Source organism: Perognathus longimembris, chromosome 23, assembly GCF_023159225.1.
Source record: "Perognathus longimembris pacificus isolate PPM17 chromosome 23, ASM2315922v1, whole genome shotgun sequence".
Classification (NCBI taxonomy): domain Eukaryota; kingdom Metazoa; phylum Chordata; class Mammalia; order Rodentia; family Heteromyidae; genus Perognathus; species Perognathus longimembris.
In genome coordinates, this window is record NC_063183.1 from 20,555,565 (window position 1) to 20,581,306 (window position 25,742).

The 25,742-nt window shown below is 44.9% G+C and overlaps 1 protein-coding gene across 1 annotated transcript in view; it reads right to left on the minus strand.

Moving 5' to 3' along the window:
- Positions 1-25,742, minus strand: part of Tln2 (talin 2) — a 321,645-nt gene that overhangs the window by 252,715 nt on the left and 43,188 nt on the right. Inside the window, exon 2 of the mRNA XM_048332637.1 lies at positions 231-321. The gene's annotated coding sequence lies outside the window, so the exon portion shown is untranslated. The remainder of the gene's footprint in view (positions 1-230; positions 322-25,742) is intronic.

Consider the following 25,742-nt stretch of genomic DNA (forward strand, 5'->3'; position numbering starts at 1 on the left):
TCAGAAGGCCACAGGACCATGGCAACCATTGATGGAGATACAAAGGCACCATCTCAGCTGCCATCTCCAAGGCTCTCGGAGTGGAGTGAGTAAGAGAGTCTGGCACAAGGGAGAAGAAGTCCATCAGCCAGATGTGGCCAGACTCTATAACAACTGGCCACAACCTCAACAATGCTGAGATTTCATGAGTCAAGAGCTGCTGTACAAAGTAGACTGTGGAGATTACTCACGGTTTTCAATGAGATGACCCGCGAACTTGTGGGCAGTTGAGCCTCCAGGGGGTGGGGGCATCCAGTCCAGATGTTACCCTCCAGCAGCACACTGGCAGAGAAAACACAAATGGCAATGTCAGTGCAGGACCTCATTAGCAAGTGGGGAGCATCCTTACCCTCCAGACAGCCCCGATGGGGTATAGATCATTAAAAAGGTAGAAAAGGAAGGGCTATGGAGGGTAAATGCTCTGTGAAGCCATAGAACTGGCCAGATGTCTGTCATATATTGAAGAGACACCATCCACCAGCTGAAGCTCTAGCACAGCCTCTAGGCAAGTTCCCCAGTGCAGCCCCAAGTTTTATGGCTGCACAGAATGCTTGGAAATCAGGGGCTTGAGCCCTTCTGGTAATAGACAAAAAAAGTCAAGACTCTCAAGGGAAACAGACTATATGCCACGTTAACAGCAAGTACTAGCAAGACCAGGGATAGACTTACAGAACCAAGTCCTAGAAAGCTTCAGTTCTTACCTGTAAATTACCTTCCTCATAAAACTCAATTTCTAAACCAATGTTATTCTTTGTTCTGTCTGGCTCTGAACCTAGGAGGAGACAAAGAAGCCTACAGTTCCAAATCTTAACCGCTCCTCCAGTTCTCTCTCCTTAATCCCAAAAGACAGGCACCAGCCAAAATGAAACTTCTGGTTTGCTTCAAAAACAGTGTTCAAGAAGAAATAGACCTGAACTGTTCATGTGTGCAGAGAGGAAGAAAACCTAAAAACTTTAGGGGGAAATCTAAAGACATAAAACAAAAAAATCAGTCATTCTCTAGGAATCCAGACTTCTGATTATGATTTGGGTTTGTTTTTTTTATAAATTAAATCTTCATGTATTTATGCATTTTATCTTCTGAATAGTTGCCTAGTCCTAATGGATCACAAATCACACTTAAATCAGTGGATCTCCAGTTAGCTTGTCCATTAAGATGAGAAGCAAAGGGGAGTTTAAATCCTCAGATGTCCTTCTGTACAAACTTTCCACAAATCTGAGAGAGAGAGAGAGAGAGAGAGAGAGAGAGTACTAGGGATCAAACTCAGGGCCTGGGCAATCTCCCTTAGCTTATGAACTTAAGGCTAGCACTCTACAACTTGAGCCATAGTTCTACTTCTAGCTTTTTGCTGGCGAATTGGAGATAAGAGTCTCATGGACTTTTTGGCCCCATCTGGCTTTGAACCTCGATGGACCTCAGCCTTCTGAGTTGCTAAGATCTGTGCCACTGCCACCCAACTATTAATTGCCTTGAAGAAGAGAATATCAGTCCTTACAGATCTAAATTACTACATCTCTTTGGCAATTACATCTTAGTGGGTGTAACAGAGTTCTGTTCTGTTTCTAGGGTGTCAGCTTCAGCTGATGTATCTGCCTCCCCCCCCCCCAGCCAATTTCACCCCCACTAAATGGAGATTTGGACCTGTTTTCCCAAAGGCCCATTATTTTTTATAAGGCAAAAGTTAAGGTTTCTTTTGCATAAAGCAGAATTTAGACAGTGAGGTCATTTGTTTTGAAACTACAGCAACCATTCCAAATTTTTTTCTTCTCTGTTTTTACATTCTAGTTATGCTAGGTCAAGAGAGAAGCAGGGAAATGTAGGAATCAAAGGCAATCTAAAGGGCCACTGGACCACCCACAGCAGATCCAGTATTCCACGTCCCACTACCCAGGGTAGCTTTCTGCTCATTTCCCTTCCAACAGAGGACACTCCAACCCAAGAGGCCAACAAAGACACCAGAAGACCACATAAACATCACAGAACCTCCCACAGCCCTGAAATTATTAAGAAAAAATTTAAAAGCTAGGCACCAGTGGCTCATGCCTGTAATTCTAAATACTCAAATCCCAAGATATTGTTCAAAAACAGTCTGGGCAGGAAAGTCTATGATACTTTATCTACAATTAGCCACTAAAAGCCAGAAGTGGGGCGGTAACTCAAGTGGTAGAGCATCAGCTATGAGTGGAAAGAGCCAAGGAGAATTCAAGCCCTGCATTCAAGTTCCCGTACTGGCAATGAATGAATGAATGAATGAATGAATTAAAACCCCTATCATAATGTTCATTATACTATTTGTCTTAAGTGAAGAAGGGACCTAGGTAGGGGTGAGGAGCATTACAAACTCCTGTAAAAATATAAAGGATGATTCCACCCAAAAGGAGAGACAGCTATGCATTCAAAGTGAAAGGGTTCATGAGTCCTCTAAGAATCCTCTCTCTACTTTAGGCTAATGATCTCTGCTTCCTTATCATATTATTAGGAGCTTTCCTCCTAAATTCTCTCCACCTGGCAATGCCTCTGTGTAGGGACTTGGGAATGAAATTCCTTTTGCCAAGTGACTCAGAAGAGCAAGGGCAGTGAGGAGAATGGCTTCCTGCAGCAGGTATAGTGATTCTCCTACAGGTGACATTGCTCAGGACTGCTGGGTTCTCACTTAACAGCTGCAACAAGGACCTTCCCCTTATACAGCTTGGGTAGAGCTTGGTATTCAATTTTTCAAAACTACAACAATAATGATGATAATTAGTGGTAAAACCAAAGCAAATGCTTTTTTCTTAAATGCTTACACAGATAGTGTAAATGTAAAAGAAGCAAAGATTAGCCAGTGGCTCATGCCTATAACACTAGCTACTCAGGAGGCTAAGATCTGAAGGATTACAGTACAGATCACAGTTTGAAGCCAGCATAGGCAGCAAAGTCCCTAGCACCTCATCTGCAAAACAACCAGCAAAAAGCAGGGCTCAAGGCATGGCTCAAATGGTCATACAAGCAAGCAAGAAAGACTGTAAGGCCCAGGTGGTCAAATCCTGGTGCTGGGAAGAAAAATAAAAACAAAAACACCCCACAAAGACTGAGTGAAACATTAACATATTTTGTCACCTCTGAGAAAGATTTATAAGGTATTTGTAACCCCATGTGGGTTGTATTTTGTGTTCATTATATCTTATTGATGGAGGTGGGGTGGGAGCATTTTCACCATCTTTTGAGGCTGGTCTCAAAATTGCTCATCCTGTCTTAGACTCCTGACCAGATGCACAACACCATGCTGGCTTTAAACTCTGTCCATACATTTGTGTGTGTGTGTGTGTGTGTGTGTGTGTGTGTGTGTGTGTGTGTGTGTGTGTGTATGTCAGTACTGAGACTTGACCTTAGGGCCTCATTGTGTTCATTTGGCTTTTTCACTCAAGGCTGGTACACTACCCCTTGAGCCACACCTCCACTTCCAGCTTCTTGCTAGTTCATTGAAGATAGAAGTGTCAAGGACTTTTCTCTCTGGGATGGCTTCCAACCTCCATCCTTAGATCTCAGCTTCCTGGGTAGTTAGGATCCCAAGCTTGGTTTGAGACACTACTGCTATATACATTTCAAGCTTATCACCATAAAGCAATTTTTTTTTAAAAAAAAAAGAAAGATTTGTATCAGGGAGAGGGATCTCCATAATTCTCAGAGTTCTTCTCTGTCCTAGTTTAAGACTTCAGTAAACCCACAAAGTGCTTGTCAAAGGCTGGGCCTGACAAGGACCAGTCTGAAGTTCTTGGCTCCATGGACATTTTCTATAAATACATTTTCATTTTTAAAAGTCCACACCCTGGTACAGACCTGCACTCCATATTCAAGCCATGCTGACCTCCAGTACTGCCTGCCAGTCTTAGAAAAGCCAGTGTTGGGTGTCCATGGACCAAAAGGTCTTTCTTCTGACATGCTCTACAGACTGACTTCCTGTAGCACAGGAAGTCTATTACCAGGTACAGCCTCCTTATGTCATCCTGACAGTTGGGTGGGTGGGGTGTCAAGAGCCAGACACTTCTGAAACTAGGAAGATACTAGGCACTGCCTCAGTGGGTGCAGAGGTTGGAGTTTCCTATGCCTTCCCTTCAAGCATTTCATTATACCTGCAAATACCTGATGAAATTCTGTGCATGTACAGAACAGTTAAGTATCAATCATCCAGAAAATAGTTGAAGGATAAAGAGATGTGGTCACTATGTCTCAATTCCTAGCCCTTCCTACACTCGCCAATACCATCTTGGCCAAATAAGAAGTGTGAGGAAGAGTATATTGTCCCCCAATGACATTCTCATTAGTAGAGAAAGCTTCACTTCTATTCCTTCAACACTATTCTACTTCCTCTTGTGTTGCTATGGTAGAGAAACTTGTGACAGAGATTCATTTCTAATGATTTTGGCGACTGGGAAATCCCCACACATTGTCATCCCATGGAAGAAAGCAGAGGAGCAACACAAGGCAAGAAGAGTAAGGCTTTGAACTCACCCTGAAAACAAAACCCACTCTCAAGGTAACTAATCCTCTCCCATGACAATAACATCAATGACTACCTGACAGCACAGCCCTCAAATTCTAATCATCGCTAATTAGGTTGCACCTCCCAACAGTACTGCACTGGGGATTACATGAATTGGGGGTGGGGGTGGGGAGAGGAACCATCACAGGTGTAATAACCACAAATGAACCCAATAACATTTTAACCCAGTTTAGATACCCTGCAACTCATCCCCCAGCACAATAGCACAAGAGTCCCTTTCCTCTTGTTAAGAGTCTCTCCTAAATCAGCTCTTTAAGCAGTGCAAACGCAGCCAGACAGTGGCTTATGCCTATAATCTCAGCTGCTTGGGAGATGGAGATTGGGAGGCTCATAATGCAAAGGCAACTTGGGCAAGAAGTTTGCAAGAAACCATCTCAAACCAATATAAATGCTGGTGGTGTGTGCTTATGGTTACAGCTATGTAGGAAATGTAAATAGAAGGGTTGTAGTCTATGGCATAAAGTGAGACCCTACTGAAAAGATGTTTTTAAGTGGCAGAACACCTGCCTAGTAAGGGTGAGACCTTTGAGTTCAAATTCCAACACTGAAAAATAAACAAGAACATAGCGCACACACACACACACACACACACACACACACACACACACACGAATGATTCTTCTTGATGCACTACTCAGAACAATAGCTTTATGGGGAAACCATTGCCAAAAGCTCAGGAAAAGAAAGGGCTGCCAATTGCATGGACAAAGAGTTATAGCAACTAACGTGGGAACAAAATGATCTCACAACCTTTCCACTGAGCCTGTGCATGTGGGGGTGTATCTCACATTTGGAGGGTTCCCTCGCAGACACCATCACTATTTCCACCCTAGGGGACCGACCCAGGGGGTGTGTGGGGTGTAGGGACAACAGCCAAGCCAGGAAACAGACTCCAGAAGTGGCTCTTTGATTTTTAACCCAGACAACCCTCTGACCCAAGCTCCTGAGCTGGGAGGGGTTGGGGGGTGGGGGGAAACGGGACACTGGTGTTCTCAGAGAGGAGCAAGGCCTTGGGCTATATGCAGGCTTCAGTCACCACGTCTGTTGGCAGCCCAGGCCAGGATTGGAAAGGAAAGTGGACTTTCCAAAAGCAAGCCCTGTGTCTGTAACATTGGACTGTGCTAAGCCTTAGCTCCTAGTGACTCACCCTAGTGAGCTATTCACACAGATCCGAACACAGGTAGGAGAAGGCCACGTGCTACAGGCTGCATGGTGCTGTTGACCCCAACAGAGGCCAGGCAGAGCAGTCCTGGAGGATAGGAATAGAAGGTGTGCATGCATAAGGCATTGGGAAACAGCCCTACTCCATCCATTTACAACACAACTGGCTTCTACCATGCTAAGAGCTAAAGAAGGAAGAAGATACTTTTTTCTTCTTTTTTGGTAGCACTGATGCTTGAACTCAGGGCCTTGTGCTACTCTATCACCTGAGCCACACCCTTTGGCTTTAGTTATTTTTTTCAGTCTTTTTTTTTGTTGTTGTTAAAATTGGGACTGACCTGGACTGTATATCTTCTACTTATGCCTCCTATCCAACTAGAATGACAGACATGTATCACGCTACCCAGCTATTGAGATGGATTCTAAAATAGCTGGAAATTCAAGTTTGAAACATCCTATGTAAGCCTAGAAGTTAACATTTAGGGTCTAAAAGTCTCTGGACACATCCTTATATGCAATGGTAACTGTCCTGTTCTATCCTTAGAAAGGCTCTATCAAGACAAAAAAAAAGTCTTAATAGGCTGCAGATGGTGTTGCTCAAGAGGTAGAGTACCTGTTTAGCAATCATGAAGTCCTGAGTTCAATTCCCAACAGCACACACACACACACACACACACACACACACACACACACACACACACACTCTCTCTCTCTCTCTCTCTCTCTCTCTCTCTCTCTCTCTCTTAAATGGATTATCTCAGTAGCCCCCGATATAATTTTTTTTTAACTCCAGGGTACTATTTATTAACTTATTTTATATAGACAAAAGTTACTTGACACCCATGGGTGAAAGGTCTCTTGGATAACTCCTACAACATAATTACACAGTCCCTGTCCTGCAGCACACTAGTGGAGGCAGCAGACAAGCAACAAAACCCCAAATCCTTGCCTACTCTGAAGCTGTGCTGCTTGAGAGATGCTCCTCATCCCATGTGAAGACAGGGACAGATCCACAGTCCTATTCTTTTGGTACCTCTTCCCTTGAGTAGTTTACCCATAATCCCCTGTACTTCTTATGCTGGACCAGGCCCTTTGTTCTCTCTGTCTGGGAGATCCTTCAAGGAAACCCCACCCCTTCTCCTCAATTACTAGCACTTGTACTGGCCAGAACCCAGGAAGGCTATTGGTAATGAGGAAAATGGAGAGAACAGAGAAACCTATTCCTTATATAGGGAATGTGACAGGTAATAAGGAAGAGCCATTCCAGTTTGGGGAAGAAAAAGGAGGTCTGAATGGAGAGTCCGGGCTTTCCTTTCACTTTCAAATAAACTTACTCTGTTTACCTTTAAAAAAAAAAAAAAAGCTTCATACCAATACCTTCCCTAGTAGCCAGAGGTGTTCCTCCCTGCCCTGGTACCCTACAGAGCATACAACATAAACCTTACTAGATGCTGTCTCTGTTAGCTTATAGGATGGTCTTTGGTGCTTCAAGGATGCTCTCAAAGAACCAGTTCTAGAAGCAAATCAAACACAGGGCAGCCTGTACAAGAGGTGACCTTCCTTCCATACCCAGCAACATCAGATCTCTCCTATTGGCCCATCTGTCTAGGCTCCAGTTCCCAAAGGTCGAACAACTAACTTCCTCTACCAACACCAGGCATCCTTTGGGACCAGTTTCAAAACCTCAGGACTTCCGAATGCACAGGGCACATTTCCCTTATGAAGAACAGCTGCTGGGTAAGTAGCAAGGTGAAAGGAACTGAACTTACAAAGCTAGCCCAAACCCATGCATTTCTTTTCAGACAGACCAACTCCTGATTCATTGTGTGCATTATGTGTTAGAGACTTACTCAGCAACCTCGGTCAGAGATTGCATTTGTTTAAGAACTAGGTAAGAACAGCAATATTTCTAAACAAGCCTCTCAGATGAAAAGTCTGCTCCCCAACTCTAAGTAAAATAAGGAAGCAATATCTGACTTCATTCGAGAAGACCCTGGAAAATTTTTCCTCATCACACAAATGTTTCTCATTTGCTCCAAGCTCTGTTTCAATTACATGCCAAGAAAAGACAAAGACCCTGCTACCCTCCCCCCCACACACACATACACACACATACACACACTACCACCTACTCCTGCTTTTATGAAAACATTATAAATGATCTCTTAGGTCATACAGTAAAGTTGCTTCACATAATGTGATTGTTGACAAAGTCACTGCAGTCCTTTCCTTGGACCACTGTATTTTGTAGATGTTCTCTTGCTAGTGTGCCAGCTCTGTTCTTCTGAGAAGACAGCCAGAACTATTCTGTCTATCACTGACTCTCACTTTGATACTGGTTTCCTTTCTGTGTGTGCTGGTACTGGAGCTTGAACTCTTGCATCCTTTTTCCCCCCAGTCCTGGGGCTTGAACTCAGGGTCTGAAAACTGTTCCTGGCTTCTTTTTGCTCAAGGCTAGCACTCTACCACTTGAGCCACAGCATCACTTCTGGCTTTTTCTACATATGTGGTGCTGAGGGATTGAACCCAGGCCTTCATGTATATGAGGCAAGGACTCTACCACTAGGCCAGATTCCCAGCCCTAGCCTTGCACAGGTATGCTACCACATCATCAGTTCTGGCTCTTTACTAGTTAGATGGAGATAAAGAATTTCTCAACTTTGTCTGCCCAGGTTGGCTTAGAATGGACCCTCAGATCTCAGCCTCTTGAGTAGCTAGGATTACAAGCGTGAACTACTGGCTTGATATAGTCTCTATCAGTAAAAACGCCTCTAGTGCCACATCGAATCATCAAGGCTTATTAAACGTAAACAGCAATATGAAAAAATAGCCCTTCTCTCTGTAGTATTAAATAATATCAGAAACAGATATCAACTAGATGTAGTATTTTTACCACCCATCTAAGTAAACCCCTTGTGAGGGCAACATAACACCCACAATTGCCACTACCTTGTCACCACAATGCAAGAGGCATTTCAAAGGCATTTAAACGATTAAGCTACCTTCACTAGCACATTTCTTAGATCAAGTAAACTGAGGTCATACCATATAACCCTGAGGGTACCACACCAAGATCAGGTACATTTACCTTCTGGCTCTGAGCTCATACTCCAGAATATAGAACACTAGATTCCTAAGAAAAGACAGTATTGATACTTCTGTCTCTTCTTCCTAAGACCTTCTTTGGTGACAGGTATATGAACTTAATCCAAGATTCTATACCAAAAAAGAAAGGAAGAAAGAAAGAGACAGAAAGAGAGAGAGACACACACACACACATACACAGAGAGAGAGGGGGGGAGAGGGAGGGAGGGAGGGGGGAGGGAGGGAGGGAGGAAGAAAGGGAGAGGGAGGGAGGGAGGGAGGGAAGGGGGAGAGAGAGAGAGAAAGAGAGAGAGAGAAAGAGAGAGAGAGGTGTATCTGTTTTGTTCCAACTAGGAACATTAGATACAGAAGGGACTTTGGGAGTCCCACATGCCAAGGATTCTAGGATTCTTACCAAGACTCCCCCCCCCCCATTAGAATTCTAGGAAGGACAGAGAAACAGGGCATCTGGCGCTGGAAAGCCATTCATAGCAAGCATGGGCCTCTTTCATTTCATTCATAGAATTCTATGCTCTAAATTAAGTTCATACCCTGCCAATTTTGTACTTGTTCAGTATTTGAATGCTTACTGACATATTAAAATGAGCTGTCTTCCATGTAAATTTAAGGACCCAAGCTAGGCTTATTCTGGTTTCATAAATCCAGGCTTACCACTCAGTTCTTCACTCCTGTCCATGTACTGGCAATTCAGGCTCTGTTCTCCTTTGCAGGGAGAAGACTCATACTGTCCAGATGCATTTAGTGACTTAACCAAGAAGGTGGGCCCTGGCACAGGGGGAAAAAAAGCCAGGACTTTTAGCCTTAGTTCTGGGGCTCTTTGCATTCATTTCGTTCACAGCCACTTAGAGGCACTCCTTAACTCATAAGGTCATGGTCAACTGTAAAATCTGCCCACACATCCTCTCTCCATTGAAGAAGGTTTAAGTTCATCAGCATCCTCCTCAAACTTGACCCAGAGTGCCAGAAACGCCTGAGCCTTTGGAGCATTTTGATTTCTCCTCCACCTACCCTATACTATGCCCTCACTCACTCCCATGTGCAAAAATTTAAAGTACAAGTGGAGTATATCAATGAAGCCAGTTTGGAATTCAGCTTTCCATTCTTGTGACAAAACACCTAAAATAAATGTTACAAGGAATAAAAGTTTATCGTGGCTCACGGTTTCAGAGGAGTCAGTCCATGGTCACTTGGCCCCATTGCTTTGGGCCTGTGACATCACAGTACATCATGATGGGGAGAGCACCCTAGAGCAAATTTGCCTACTTCCTGGTAGTCAGGAATCAAAGAGAAAGAGAGGAAGGACCAGCCTGGTGCTGGTGGCTTACCCTGTGATACTAGCCACTCAAGAGATTGAGAACTAGGGGAGGTGGAGAGGAGGGAATGAGGGAGGAGGTAACAAACAGTACAAGAAATGTATCCAATGCCTAACGCATGAAACTGTAACCTCTCTATACATCAGTTTGACAATAAAAATTTAAAAAAAGAGAGAGAGATTGAGAACTGAGGAGGATTGAAGTTCAAAGCCAGACCAGGCCAGTAAAGTCTGTCAGATTTCTATCTCCAATACCATCAAAAAGAAAGACATGGAGTTGTGGTGCAAGTAGAGTGAGAATCTCAAGCAAAAAAGCCAAGGGTAAGAGATACACCCTTAATTCAAGCCCCAATACCAGCACACACACACACACACACATACACACACACACACACACACACACACACACACAGAGAGAGAGACAGAGAGAGACAGAGAGAGACAGAGACAGAGACACAGAGAAAGAGAGAAAAAACATAGGAGCAAGAGACACCAAGGTTCCAATATCTACTTCGGGGACATGCCCATAAAGACCTAACTTCCTTAGACTAGGTCCTTACAACTTACTTAAAGCTTGTTGATCAAGTCTTTTAACATTTTGGGGGATGGCCGAGATTTAAACTCTAAACAATCAGTAGGACCACCATCCAAAGATCTGAAAATAAAGACTAAAAGCAAAACGAAGATGAAATCTACTCAAGGGAAAACTGTCATCTCAAACATCACACAGTTCATTCAGCTGAGAACTATGTTGATCAAATTTCCTATAAATAGCCTTTGAGCCAAGCAACAGTAAGAACTGTAGTAATTACTAAATATTTTAGCTGTGTATTTCAAATTCCAAAGCAAAAAAGGGAAGGGACTGTGCTAATATTTGAAGCTGTGTTTAGGAATTTCCAAGGAATGTCATCTACATCTAATACTATGGTTCTCAATGAGGAGCAATTTTCCCCCTTAGGGGACAACTGACAATTTGTGGACATTTTTGGCTATTACTAAAGGGGGCAGGTGTGCCACTGGCAACCACTACGTGGATGCTTAGTAGCATCTCACAATGGCACAAGTTGGCCTACACAGCCAAGAATGATCTGAGTACAATTTCACTCAAGCCAGAGCTAAGAAACTCTAATCTAGAACAAAAGTGGCAACAAGAAGTCTAGGCCAAAGTCGCAAGTTCTAATTCTTCCTGCAAGTGTCCTACATAGTCTGAACATACCACCTGACTTTTCCTAAGTCCCCAGACTGACAGAAAGATTAGCCTGTTTGGGTGGTTCTGCAACTACCAGATCCCACCACTAACTCTGGAGCCTTCCAGAACAGCAAAAAGTCTAGCTATAGTCTCACAAGAGGGCACTTTTCCCTATTACATTTGTGCTGGACAGAGGGCCAACAATCATAGTAGCTTGGTTTTGTTTTTATTTTTCTGCATCATCACCTACCAAAACGGTCCTTGGTGACTCCACAGGCCACAGAAATGAAACACAAACTGCTGAACCCTGCCACACACAACTCAAGGAACTCCCAGAGCCATAGAATACAGCAGCTGTTTAGTAGGATTCTCGAGTTCAGAAAAAGGAGTGTGATACACCGGACTCAGTCAGGAAGACTAAACTTTTTAAACCACCTTGCCGATTTATCATTTTACTTTGAGCCAGCCATTCAACCCAGGAGCTCTGCTCCACTGTGCCCTCCAGATGTCCATTTGCAACGCAGAAGCTAGGCTAAAACACAGTATAGTTGCCTAATGCTAAGGAAGGAGCATAAAGGTCTTAACACATTTCATTTATTTTAAATTACTGAGTATAGTCCTCATCCTCAAGGCAAATGAAAGAACCCAAAGGTCATGGGGGTGAGGGGAGGGAATTTGCAGGGCACTAGTGGAAAAAACTCTGAGCATTCACACAAGTACCCACATGCTGGCAGCTGGCCAGAGAGTTCATATCCCCGAGGATAAGGCCGCCTCTCAGCAAGTTCAAACCCCAAATCATAATAAAAATCCTGAGAGATTTAGTCATGAGTTTCCTCCCCACACCCCCCCACACCCATCAGAAGGAATGGCAAAAATGCAGAGTGAGTGCAGGAAGCCAGAACCATTGCATTTTCCTCCTAACCATGCAAAGCATTTGCATTTAAAATGAGCATCCCATCAGATTTTCCAAGGATGCTCAGGGCTGGTGGCTAACATTAACAAGAATAAATGTAGCCAGGCACTGGTGGCTCATGCTTGTAATGCTAGTGACTCAGGAGGTTAAGATCTGAGGATCAAGGTTCAAAGCCAGCCCAATCAAGAAAAGTTCATAGGACTTTCACCTCCAACTAATCACAAGAAGCCAGAAGTGGAGGGCTGGGCATGTGGCTTAGTGGTAGAGTGCATGCTTAGCATGTGTGAACTCCTGGGTTCAATTCCTCAGCACCACATAAGCAGAAAAAGCCAGAAGTGACACTATGACTCCAGGTGGTAGAGTGCTAGCCCTGAGTCAGGGACAGTGCTTAGGCACTGAGTTCAAGCCCCAGGACAAGAGAGAGAGAGAGAGAGAGAGAGAGAGAGAGAGAGAGAATCCTCCATCACAACCTAAACTTCTACTCATAGCCTGTGTGGCCTAGCTAGTAGCCTGTGAAACTCTTCTGGCTAATTGCAGCTTACAAAGCAAGGGCCAGAGATCAACTTTTCATGTAGAGCCAAGTCACAGCAGAAGCAAGTAACAAGAACCAAAGGAACCTTCCTGGTGACAAACTGTCCTGGAATTTGGCTTTATTTTGCTACCAGTTCACACCTATATGTTAAGTGGTGTTAGGAAACCAAGCTCTGTGTGAGAACAGCTGAAACTGTCAAGAAAGAAAACTTGGAAGGCTTTCTTTCCTTCAACAGCTAGGAGTTGCCATGAGCTCAGAAGCCTTACCCAAACTGCAACTAATAGGAAACTGGATGAGGCTGCCCATCCAGGAAGGCCATGGCAGATGCTCAGAAGATACCTAAGTTAAGAGCATCCATGCCCAAGAAGTAGAACATGACTTTTGCAGAAGATACAGAAAGGGAAGAGGCAGAGGGGATAATCAACTCCTCAGCCCCCACCAATCCTGGAGAGGGCAGGGTCAGGGAGAGGGGAAGACAGTGGGTGGCTGCCCTTGCTTCATACTAGGGGTAGTTTTACGCTTATTGAATACAGAAGAGCCTTTTATCTTCTTAACTCGCTAATAAAAACTGGAAGGTAGAAAGAAACACTAGGAAGCCATCAATAGAAGTTCAGAGAGAAGGGATGCCAGAGCCCCAATGCAAGAGGCACCCCCCACCTCCTCTGTGCCCAGAATGGGCATAAATAATCCACTGGCCATGAGGCTCTACCACAGCCACCGGCTGACCAGGGCAACAAACAGGGAGGCTTTGGGGGTTGTTCAGTTGCTGGAATGTCTCCTTCCACATCCACCTATGGGGGCAGGGGAAGAGAGCTGCACTGTGGTCAGGAAGAGATTTTCACCAGAGCTAGAAAATCTCCTAAGGAGAGCATTTTAATTACAAATGAGACACAGACCAGGCAAGAGGAAAAGAGGAATCTCCAGAGGATGCCAGTCCAGCCTCCCACCTCCATGTGGTTCCCATTTTCCACCAGAGCCTAACACCAGGCTGGCTTTCAACTTCATCTTCTGGAAGCCAGGCCAGAACCAGCTGGCAAGAGCCCCACCCACGGCTCAAGGCCGTTTTCCTCTCATGATTCAGCTTACAGCATCCTCCCAACCCTTCTCCTAAAAACAGGGTGTCCCCTCCGTGGAAGCTCCCTGGGACATGACACCGCTTTGACATCCAGGACTGGCAAACTTTTAAGCCTGAGGATCTGGACCCTCGTAGCCTAAGGGGCAATGAGTCACTGGCTATAAACCAGGAACCCAAAGGGTGGTTCTGTTTTCTAAAACCTATGTCCCTAACAGTATGTCCAGCCAGCTCCTGAAAGCGCGCAGCCCATGGGCCACTGGGTAGGCCCAGGATGAGGCCAGTGGACAGTACCTTCCCATCATGCTTCCTGGTTCTCTCCTGGAGGCTGCTGTGAATTGGAGTTGACTGTGGGGCTCTTTTTCCTACCCTCAGAAACAGCCACAGCCTCTCCACTTCTACAAAGTAAAGTTCAATGTCCCAAGCCATTACTTCACTTAGCCTGGACTTCTCTGTGTTGACCAGGCCAGCTGTGAAGCCTGTCAGAGCTCTTCAGCAGGTTCTTCATCGTGCATGGACTCCTCCACAGGCATCTTACCTGACTGCATGCTCTCAGCCTTTAAGTGTTTGTTGAAATGCCATTCTAGAGATAGATCTATCCTGAACAACTGTCCTTACCTCCCTCCCCCCTCCCCCCTCCCCCCCTCCACCAGAATCTGTATGTCTTGTTCCTGGGGTCACTCCAGTGCCTGGGGCAGAGCTTGGCCTACAGTGGAATCTCAGCAACTATTTACTTAATAAATGAATGCCCTAAGGAAAGCAAAGCCAATATATTTGAAATGCCTCCACATGTGTCAAGACGAATATGTAAATTTACATAAGCTATTCATTAGCTCCCAAAATCTGTGCAAGATACCTAGATGCCCAAGTACAGAGAGATAATAGGAACAGATTGTATAAAGGCCACATGACAGTGACAGACCTGTAACTTGTATAAAAACATGGACAGATCATGCAACAGCATGGTGAACCATGCAACCAGAAGCCAGGCTTGGCAAGCATATTCACATAGAATCCAAAAGCAGGCAAAGCAACATGAGGTTGGTGACTTAAGAGTGTTCTCACAGAGAATCCCTCAGCTGAGCAATAACAGGGCCTGCCTCTTTACATATAGTCACGTGGTCAGTCATCCAGGTAAGCTTCAAACAGATTCCACACTTATGGAAGCTGACACCCACTGGGACACATGACTGTCTGGGGCATTCACCTTTCTCATCATAGTCCCTGAGAGACAATCCTGGGTCCTAACCCATATTGGTGCTCTTCAATGGAACATTACTGTTGGAACTACTGACTCAGCACCTGTTCAGTCACCTAAAGCCCAGCTCTGCTCAGAGCTTGACTCCAGGTCCTGGGCCATAGCAGAAGAAGATAACCAGCCTGGGTAACTTCCTACTTCATTCTAATAGTTGTGTATTTTCTTAAATGTTTGATGAAAATGGATCTCTTAAGCAGGGGTAGGAAACATCAGGCCTGCAAAATCATGTGGTCTAACCCTAACAAGGCAACACAGCAGGACTCAAAATTCAACAAATCTAAGAGATTTTTTTTCATAGCAACACAAACATCACTAGCAGCTAATATCACATACCAAATAGTCTCTGAAAAGAAAAGAAAAAAAAAAAAGGATTTCCACCTGTGAAAGTAAAAACTCCTCTCGGTCTGACAGACAATAAAAGACAAAATGAGTAAAAGCAATGGCCCTGTCTAGACCTTAGGACCTGAAACAGATGAATGATCCCAGGCTAACTATGATCTGAAGGATACACCCTAGAACAGAACTACAAGAGAGCATGAAAAAAGCAACCAAACAAACAAAAGCTCCTAAGCATGCCCTGGGACACTTGGTAAGATTCAGCTCAGCCAACCACTTGTACTATCAGGCTCAGAAGACAAGTGTAGGCTGCGCCACTGTTGCACTAATACCCCCCCCCAAAAACCCGTCTTGGCCTTAACTAGACCAGCATACCTGTGCTCTGGCCTATCTATGCTCACATACAGACATGTATGTGCACACATTCCTACCCCAATCTCTAGTAAATTTATCTCTAGTGCAAATGATAGTCAAGGCTTTAAAAATAGTGTAAAAGTATACAGTTACTGATTTCTAAAATACTTCACCATTTAACTTTTGTGCCAGTGCCAGGACTGGAACTCAAGGACTTACACTGCTTGTTTTGTTGGTGTTTTTTTCACTCAAAGCTTGCGCTGTACCACTTGAGCCACACTTCCACATTTGGCTTTTTGCTGGTTATTTGGAAATGAGAATGTTTCAAACGTGTCTGTCTCAGCCTCCTGAGTAGCTAAGATTACAGACAGGAGCCATCAATGTCCAGCTACTTCATCATTTTAAATAAGGTGCATTCATATTTTGTTATCCTATTAATTTAATTCCTATGAGGAAGGAAAGGCAGATTAATTTGATCTCTATTTCACTTTAGATATATATATGCATATATATATATATATATATATATATATATATATATATAAAAGACAACTGGAAGTTGGGCACCCGTGGCTTTCCCCTATAATCCTAGCTACTCAGGAGGCTGAGATTTGAGAATTACAGTGTGAAGCTAGCCTGAACAGGAAAATCCTTGAGACACTTATCTCCAATAAACTACTCAAAAACAGCTGGAAGCGGAGCTGTGGCTCAAGTGATAGAGTGCTAGCTTTGAGCATAAAGAAGCTCAGGGATATACTGCCCAGGCCCTTAGTTCAAGCCACAGATTTCCCACCCCCTCCCCCCCCAAAAAAGGCAAAAACAAAAACAATCTTATCAACAACTGGAATCTCACTTTCCAATTATAGCTGATCCAGGAGGATCAGCAGGATCCTTCCCCCTACCCCTGTATCTAGGAGTCACCAGAGGGAATGGCAGAGGTGGGAGGGGGACAGAAAGGAAGAAACCCTGCTAGGTTTGTAAGTCAGGACATTTAAAGATGGTGCAATCAATCCCACTCAAGACCTGCACTACCTCGAATTTCTTCAAGTCTCTAAGGCAGACAGAGGTTGAAATATATTCACTCCCAATGGCCCTGAAAATCCACGACAACCAATGGACAATCAATGTATGGCTTTCTCCAGCTCAGAAATAATATAAGGGGACAAGTCCCCCATGTAAGAGAGCTTCCTATTTCTAATTTTCATCTCAAGTAATCTGGGGAGAGGCCACAGAGTGACCCTGCCTGACCCATGGCATGAAGAGAAAGTGGAAAAAGACGCGGCACAACAGCAAGCTTTGTCCCCACCCAGTGTCACTACGTTAAATCAAACCAAGATGCCAGTGTGGCTGCAGAGAGGCTGCCAAGCTAATAAAGGCTCCATTGTTGACTCACAAACATTTCCAAACTCCAACACAGGGAATCCAGGACGAGCAACTGTTGGTGAGGGACAGTCGGTATGACATGACGGTCATGTCATCATCATTTGGGCAAACATTTTCTTTGGTTGTTGTTTTCCAGTTTTCTGGTAAAATAGCTTCCAAACCACCCCAAATTTCTAAAAAGAACCATGGCTAATGACCCAAGGTAATTTGAGTCACGACATGGCACACAAAAGAAAAATGTCCAGGTATTCAAAGCAGGTGGCTTTGAAAAGGAGGGAGGGAGGGAGAAAGGGAGAGAGGGAGAGAGAGAGAGAGACAGACAGACAGACAGACAGACAGACTACCGCAGGCCAAGCAGTGAAATGGTCAAAATATGACTTGGCAGCTCTCCCTTCTCTTCCACCTGCCAAAGAACTCCCGGGGAGGTTCAGGCAGGTGTTTACCTCCACACACAAACACACACTTTCACATGCTTTCCCTCTGGGAAACCCTTCAGCTTGCCATGGCTTTAGGTTATACAGATGATGGGGAAACTCCAGCACACTAGCCAGCCCACCCTACCCCTAGAGGTCCCAGCAGAAATCCATGAGACCTGACACCCAACCCCCACCAACCATCACCTTCACCACCAACTTGGCCCCCACCACTACCAAGTCAGCCCCTTCCTTGAAGAATCTGCAGCTCTGGATTCCCTCAAGAAACCCTACAGTGGCTGACTGAACTATTTACCCTCGCTTTCCTCCCATTCCACTCATAGTCCTGGTTTCCAGAGCAAGGCACTTGGAGATGAGGTCTTTTAGAAGGTAATTAGGCTCGCACAAGGTCATGAGGGTGGAACACCACCCCCCCCCCATAGAATCTGTGCCCTTATATGAAAAGATATACCAGTTGGCTCTTTTTCTTTTCTTTTTTGAGAGGAGGGCCAGTCCTGGGGCTTGAACTCATGGCCTAGGCACTGTCCCTGAGCTTCTTTTGCTCAAGACTAGCACTCTACCACTTGAGCCACAGCGTCACTTTGGGCTTTTTCTGCTTATGTGGTACTGAGGAATTGAACCCAGGGCTTCATGCATGTTGGTAAGCATTCTATCACTAAGCCACATTCCCAGCCCTTGTTTTTTTTTCTCACAAGCTTTCTCTGTTGTTTGCTCTGTCTTGCCACCTCAAGAAGAGAGTATTCTTCAAACTGGGTAGAGGACCCTGACCAGAGAGAGCTAAGCAGACTAGCAGAGTGCTCTCAGACTGAACCATGTAAAATGCCGTCATTTCTGTTTTTGTTACAGCAGCCAGACCTGACTAATACAAACTGCCCTTGACCAAAGGTAGACAGTGCCATGAGCAAGCTAAACAGTGAGTCACACATCCATATGCTGCCATGGGCTAGTTTGACAAACCAATGCCAAAGTGTCAAGAAACCCTGAATTTCCCCTTTCCTGACAGAGGACAGTAGGAGGGCAGCACTAGGGACAGCCTTGGCAGTGTGACACTTGATGGTACTGCAAAGCCCCTGGAACTAGAAATGGCTCCAAATCCTCTGTTCTTAACTTCTCCCAGGGAGATCAGAGCCTCCGAGGGCATACTGACTATGTATGTGAAAGCTCTCCCTCTCATTCCCAGCACTAGTAATCTAAAATTAGCTGGAGAAAATGCCTGTTCAGCTCTGTGTCTCCTATGGGGCCCTGGTAAGTGTCACTACATCCTTTGGCAAGAACTTGTCTGGAGAGTGCTATAAATACCACCTGAGCCTACCCAATGTGAATTACGAATACCACGAATGGTTTCTGGGTTTCCAGGCACTGGCTATGAGACAGAGGTGGCAAATTCAGAGAACACATAAACTCCTCATGCCCAGCCCTGCCTTTTGCACTGTGCGGAGGACTGACTACAGAGCGTATCTGCCTCCCACACTGATGGCACAGCCACTGGCACCACGGTCACAGCAATCCAGGCTCTGTCACACACATTGTATCTTGGATCACAATGGAAGTGGGAGTCTGGGGAACATAAGATTAGTTTAAGATGACATGATAGGAAAGGACAAAGGAGTTTCAGTCTCCTCATTTCCTCCCCTCCCCTAGTACTGAGACTTGAACTCAGAGCCTGGGTGCTATCCCTCCTTAGCTTTTTTTTTTAGCACTCTACCACTTTGGCTTTGCTGGTTAATTGGAGATAGGAGTCTCACAGACCTTCCCACCTGAGCTAGCTTCAAATTGTAGTCCTCAGATCTCGGCCTCCTGACTAGCTAGGGCGATAGGTCTGAGCCCTGGGCACAGGGCTCATTGCAGCCTTCTGAGATGCTTAAGTCTGAAATAAACCTGAGGAAATGGAAGATAGAAAGGAAACAGTAGTATGGGGTGGCCCAAAGCTCCAGAGACTTGTGCCTAGGAGATTTTGAATACATTTGTTGACTAATCTTCAGTTGTGTGGCCATCTGGGATTAGACCCCCAGAATCCTAATGCCCTCCCCCCCCAGAACTGAGCTGGTGATACTGGTCTGGAAGAGCAAGTCAGCTGGATCCCTGCACCTAAGTGAGAGACAGTGAGGCAAAGTGGGCTCTGTGGCCATGCCCTGGGGAACACAGCTGTATGGAAGGACACAAGGATGGATGGCTGGGGAGGAAGGCCACCAGAGGAGATGGTATCCAGAGGAAGAAGGCTGTCCAAGGACTTGAGCCAGTGAATCTCAGGCAACCCAAGTAAAGGACTTCTGGGACTGGCTGGGAGGTTTGGTCATAGGACTACTGGAGACCTTCCTAAGTACTAGCACAATGGCGATTGCAAGGGTTGGAGAGTAGACAAGAGACTTAGGTACTGTCTTAAGTTTGACAGTGGCCCTTACACAACTGTCACTAGGCCTGAGGTAAGAAGTGAGACTCAGCTCTATTCCATTCAATGCCTCACCCACCACGTTCCACATGCTTTGATTTTTCTCCTTGCTATGTCTTCCTACCTTCATGTGCTATTCATTTAGTCTCTCCCACCTCCTACCAGCTCTCTGGCACAGAATCTACACCTCCACAAGCCCCTTTCCCTCTCCATTGTATGTCCTCTCCCTGTTGGGGAACAACTGTCCTGATCTGCAAATGGCAGTTTTGTTGTCACCACGCTTCCTGCTTCTGTTTACTGCTTCTTCTCAACAGGTGACATAGCCCTGTGCCTGTGATAGCCCTTCAAACCATAGCAATAAATGGAGTAAGAAGGCTTCCCTTGGAAAGTCCTTTACCACCTTCCTTAAATTCCTGGTGCTCATCAACAGACATATCTCTACTTACACACTCTGCTTCCACCCCCACCTCATCCTCAGGATACTTCATTCTGTGGACCCTTTCATGGAAGGGGAAGGAAGATGTGAATCTGTGCAGGGGAATCTAAGGACTAGAGGAGAGCACCAGACCTCCCTCCTCACAGAAGGAGGGAGGTAGGGCCTAGGGAAGAATGTTCTGGAAGCCATTTTCTCAGGCCTTGATTCCAAGGAATTGAGCTTCCTAGGCTAGTCTAGGATATTCCTCTAACTGAGGAGAGCCAGCCTCTGGGAGTCTGAGCCAAATTTTCAATACTAAACAGGAGAAGGGCTATAGAGAGGGACTAGGAGATTTGGTCATGGAAGGGCTGCTGGAAGCCTTCCAGAACACTACTGTGGCAGAGTGATCAACTGTAAGGGATGGTGAGTAAGGACCAGAGGTATAGAAGATTCTAGTACTCTCCAGTCCCCTGGTGACAAGGCCAAGGGAAACTGGGAGAGTAGAGACCAATGGAGCCTGTGTCACCTGGACTATTTGTGCAGAAACTATGCTCTCATCTGGTCTCACGTACCATCGAAGTGACCTCATCCAGCAACCTGAAGTTCCCCCAAAAGCTGCTGGTCCCCCAGGTTCTGTTCTTCCAAACCTCACGAGCCAGGCCCCTCAGGGAGCCTAGGAAACAGGAAGCACTAGGCAGAGACCAACCAGGCCTCTTCTTCTGCACGTGTGTGTGTGTGTGTGTGTGTGTGTGTGTGTGTGTGCAGCAGTTGAAGCCCACCCTCTGGGGTCCCCAAGGCCCCTTCTTCCTTCCCTTTCTGCACAAACATGTGCTCCAGGACTGCTCTGTAAACTGACATCAGGGAAAAGAGAACATCCGGAGCACAATCAGCGTTGAGTCATTAAAAATTCCATAGTCCCTTAGGGTGAGAAAAAGGCCCAAATGAGCCACAAACTACCAGGACTTCAAAACCCCAACGTAAAGAAAGGGCTCTGAAGTGAGCAGCAGCATGTGCCTGTCTCCTCTGGCCCAAGTGGACCCTTTGGTCAGCCAGCCTACTCAACTCTCTCTCTCTCATGGGCTGCCAGGGGTCAGGAATTGGCAGCTGTGGGTGGGCCTGGCACCCAATATTGGTTGTTTGGGGCCTGGCACTCAATATGGGTAACACCTTTCTATCTCCAGCAGGTAAAGTTTGTAAACTCTGAAGGAATCATTTTTCTCCCTTCCAAAACATGGAAGAGAAAGCAAATCAGCTGCAGTTCCCTCAACCCAAGGGGAGCTGGTAAGTGGAGCTCAGCCATGGGGAAAGGGGAAAGCACCGGAAAGGAGTGAGTCAGGCTGTCCCGCCTCACAGGGGACAGCCAGCCAGCAGTGCTGCATTTTTGTTAAATTCTCACAAGGGAGGCTGATTCAAGGCACCACCAAAAAGAAAATTACAAGCCAGTTGATGGTTAAACAGGAAGGGGACACAAGGGAAACTTAGAGTCAAGTTTTTCGATTATTCATACTACATAAAGCCCGCTTCTCAGCAGCTGGCTCAGTCAGTTAGCAAATTAGACCATGGTCAGGAGCACATTCACAGCTGGCTCTGGGCACCTCCTCAAAGCTCCCCTCCCTGGGTCCCCACAGAAGATAGGTATCCCAGCACCCACACAGGAATAAAGGATCTTGTGTTGAAGCTCAGATCTGGTATCTGCCGTATGCAAATTATACACTGGTCAGCTGGTCCTAGAGCCTGAGTATCCAGGCATAGAAGAAGCAGAAGTCTGTGCAGAAATGTCCTAGCCCTACATCCAAGTTGAAATTGTACACAAAACAAGTTTGACAAGGCCAAATCACGTAGCTCTGTATCATCCAATCTAACTGCTCAGCACTATCAAATCAACTGTCTTCTGAGACCCTTCTAGTTAGGCACCTTTTACTGACAAGCTAGTTTGCATCCACCCACTGAATTGCACAGATTCAGCAAGATAACTGGTTACATTTGAACTTCAGATAAACCACAAATAATTCAGGATGAGTATGCCCCGTGCAATATTTGGCACATATTATGTTTCAAAGATTATTTGTTGCTGATTGGAGAGTCCATGTCAGGCAGGCATCTTGTATTGGATCTGGAAATCTTGGGCCCAGCATCATCATACCAGAGAAAACACTGTAGTCTGAGAGCAGCTGGAGGCAAAGTTCAAGGAGATCCCAGCTGTCAGTTCATGCTACACAGAGTATTAACTCCAGGAGCACACTGGCCCAGCCACTCTGGATAATAAAAAGAACAGGAAGAAGGAGCAGAAGAATTGTCTCCACAGGAAAGATGTCAGATCAGCTCTTCACATATTGACTTTCACATACCCTGATTCTGGATCTGCCTTCGTGCTCAGCTTCCCTTGTCATTTCCTACAGTCTGAATGGTACCAGTCTCCTGGCCCTTCCTCGATTCTGGAGTAGGAACCAGTGGTTGGTGGGAGAAAAATATGGCAAACAAGGAGGCTTTTTTGAGCAAAAGCAGAAGGTGGGATGGACTCCAAAAACACGTTGAGAGGCTAGCCTGGGAGGCAGATATTTTGCAGGAGATAGAACTAAGAAGGTTGATGATCGGGAACCATTGAACATTTGTGAGCTAGAGACGGGCTGTGGCATAAACAGTTTAACTGTGGCACAGCTCCACTAGGAATTTTCATAATGGGAGAGGGAAGAAACAGCAAGAGGGGAATATGATAGAGAAAATAAGCACACATACTATGATGTTACAGTTACTAAGAGACTATGATATTAAGACAGGCACATACTAGATACTAACTTACTGACTTTCTCTTCTTCATATGCTTAGCTTTGGCCAAGGTTCCATTGTCTGACTTGGATTTTGTTTTGCTCATTTTGTGTTGTTGTTGTTGTTGATAGTATTTGAGCTTGAATTTAGGGGCTGCAAGCTTTCCCTTGACCTTTTTGGTCAAGTTGGCACTCTAGCACCTGAGCCACAGCTCCACTTCTGGATTTTTGCTGGCTTTTTGCTGAAAGTAAGAGTCCCAAAGACTTTCCTGCCTAGGCTAGTTTCAAACTGTGATGTTCAGATTTCAGCCTCCAGAGTAGCTAGGATGACAGGCATGAGTCACCAATGCCCAGACTGTTTTATCCAATTTTTTAAATGTCACTGGCTACTAATTCTACACTTATGGAATACAGCAAGAGGTCTTCATGAATGCAAACACTAGGAATTTACCATTCAATGAATAGTAGTTCTCAACTGTGAAGTGTGCTTGGTACAGAAGTCACCTCCTAGGAACTTATAAACTGTCCCGCCTCCTGCCAGTCTAACTTCCTTTTAGACCATCCAGCATCTACTCCAGTCCCAAAGCTCTTCGCAGGAGAGGGAGGAACAGAAAGAAAGCACTCCAAGGCCAGGACCAGCCTCAGATAAAGATCATCCCCAGAAGCAAATGGTTAGAGTTATGCATGGAACTCTGGCAGAGCAGCATACAGAAGAATGACACCCGATACCACCCACATTCCACTGGGGTCCCCCCTCCTAAGATGTGCTGGATCTACAGGCTTCTGGTAAGAAGTTGAGTCACTGGCCCTAAAGGAAATACAAATCAAAACAATTCTGAGATTCCACCTCACCCCAGTTAGATTGGTCAACATTGTGAATTCAAACAACAACAAATGTTGGTGGGGATGTGGGGGAAAGGAACTCTACTGCACTATTGGTGGGAATGTAAACTAGTACAACTACTCTAGATAGCAGTCTGGGGTTTCCTCAGAAAACTGAACACAGATCTTCTCTATGACCGAGTCTTACTACTCCTGGGAATCTACCCAGAGCATCACGATCCAGGATACCATAAAGACCTGTGCACATCCAGGTTCTTTGATGCAATATTCACAATAGCCAACTTGTGGAAACAGCCCAGATGCCCTACAATAGATGAGTGGATCCAAAAAATGTAGTACCTATACAAAATGGAATTTTACATAGCCATTTGAAAGAATATTATGTCATTTGCAGGGAAATGGATGGACCTAGAACAAATCATGTTAAGTGAGGTAAGCCAAGCTCAGAGAGACAAATGGCACATGTTTTCTCTCACATGTGGAAGCTAGGCCTAAAATACTAGGACATAATAAATTACACAGGTCTGTAGTCATTCACACACAGTGAGACCAAAGGAGGATACTCTTAGGAGAGGAACAGAAAAGCACAATGCTATCTGCATCTGATCAAACAAAATAGTATTTATCAAAATGAACTCCAAGCCAGGCACCGGTGGCTCATGTCTGTAATCCTAGCTACTCAGAAGGCTGAGATCTGAGGATCATGGTTCAAAGGCAGCCTGAGCAGGAAAGGCCATGAGACTCTTATCTCCAATTAACCATCAGAAAACCAAAAGTGGCTCTGTGTCTCAAGTGATAGAGTGCTAGCCTTGAGCTGAAGAGCTCAGGGACAGCACCCAGGCCCAGAGTTCAAGCCCCACAACTGACAAAAGAGAGAGAGAGAGAGAGAGAGAGAGAGAGAGAAATGTACTCATGTACTCATTACTTACTTGACTTATGTAGTATAATCCCTCTATACATCACCTTTATAATAACAATTAAATTTTTTAAAAAGTCACTTCATTTCAGTTCTTGAAACAGAATGTTCTCAGACACATTAATTTTCCTAGTGCCAAAGAGTCTAATACTCAGCACTCACTATTTTATATTAAAATCAGTTATCATTTTTCCTACACATCAAAAGCTCATTTCTCCCCCAAAAATGACAATGCTGAGATATCACCAAGGAATGCAAAAGGAATAAGAAGCCAGTTGCTTTGTAAAATTATGCAAATAAGCCCTCACTGAGAAGTAAAAAAGCCTCTGGACAAATAAAGGAGAAGAAATTGGAAGAGAATGCTCTATCTTTGCTGTCTGCTAACAGGAAAAGTTGCATTATAACATTTCCAACTAGGTCAGTACCTAGATTTTGATGTTGAACTTTAACAATACTCTATTGCTTCTGGTTTAGAATAACAGACCAGTGACTCTGGAGACCCTTTTCTATAGCATTTTGTTTCTTAGTAAGATGGCTATGCAGTCAAAAAACAAACAAATACAACAAACAACAAATCTCAGCATGTATCACCATGTTTAAAATGAAGCTGTGCCACTGGACTGAAAGATAAATGTCTCTTCCAGATTTCAAGTGTCCTGGTTTATAATCACAACTAATCAACATGTCATCTCTCTATAACCAATTGTTCTACATGAATTTTAGAAAAGGAATCAATGCCTAAGAGACACTGGAGGGAAGAGCCACCACACAACTTAATAAAGC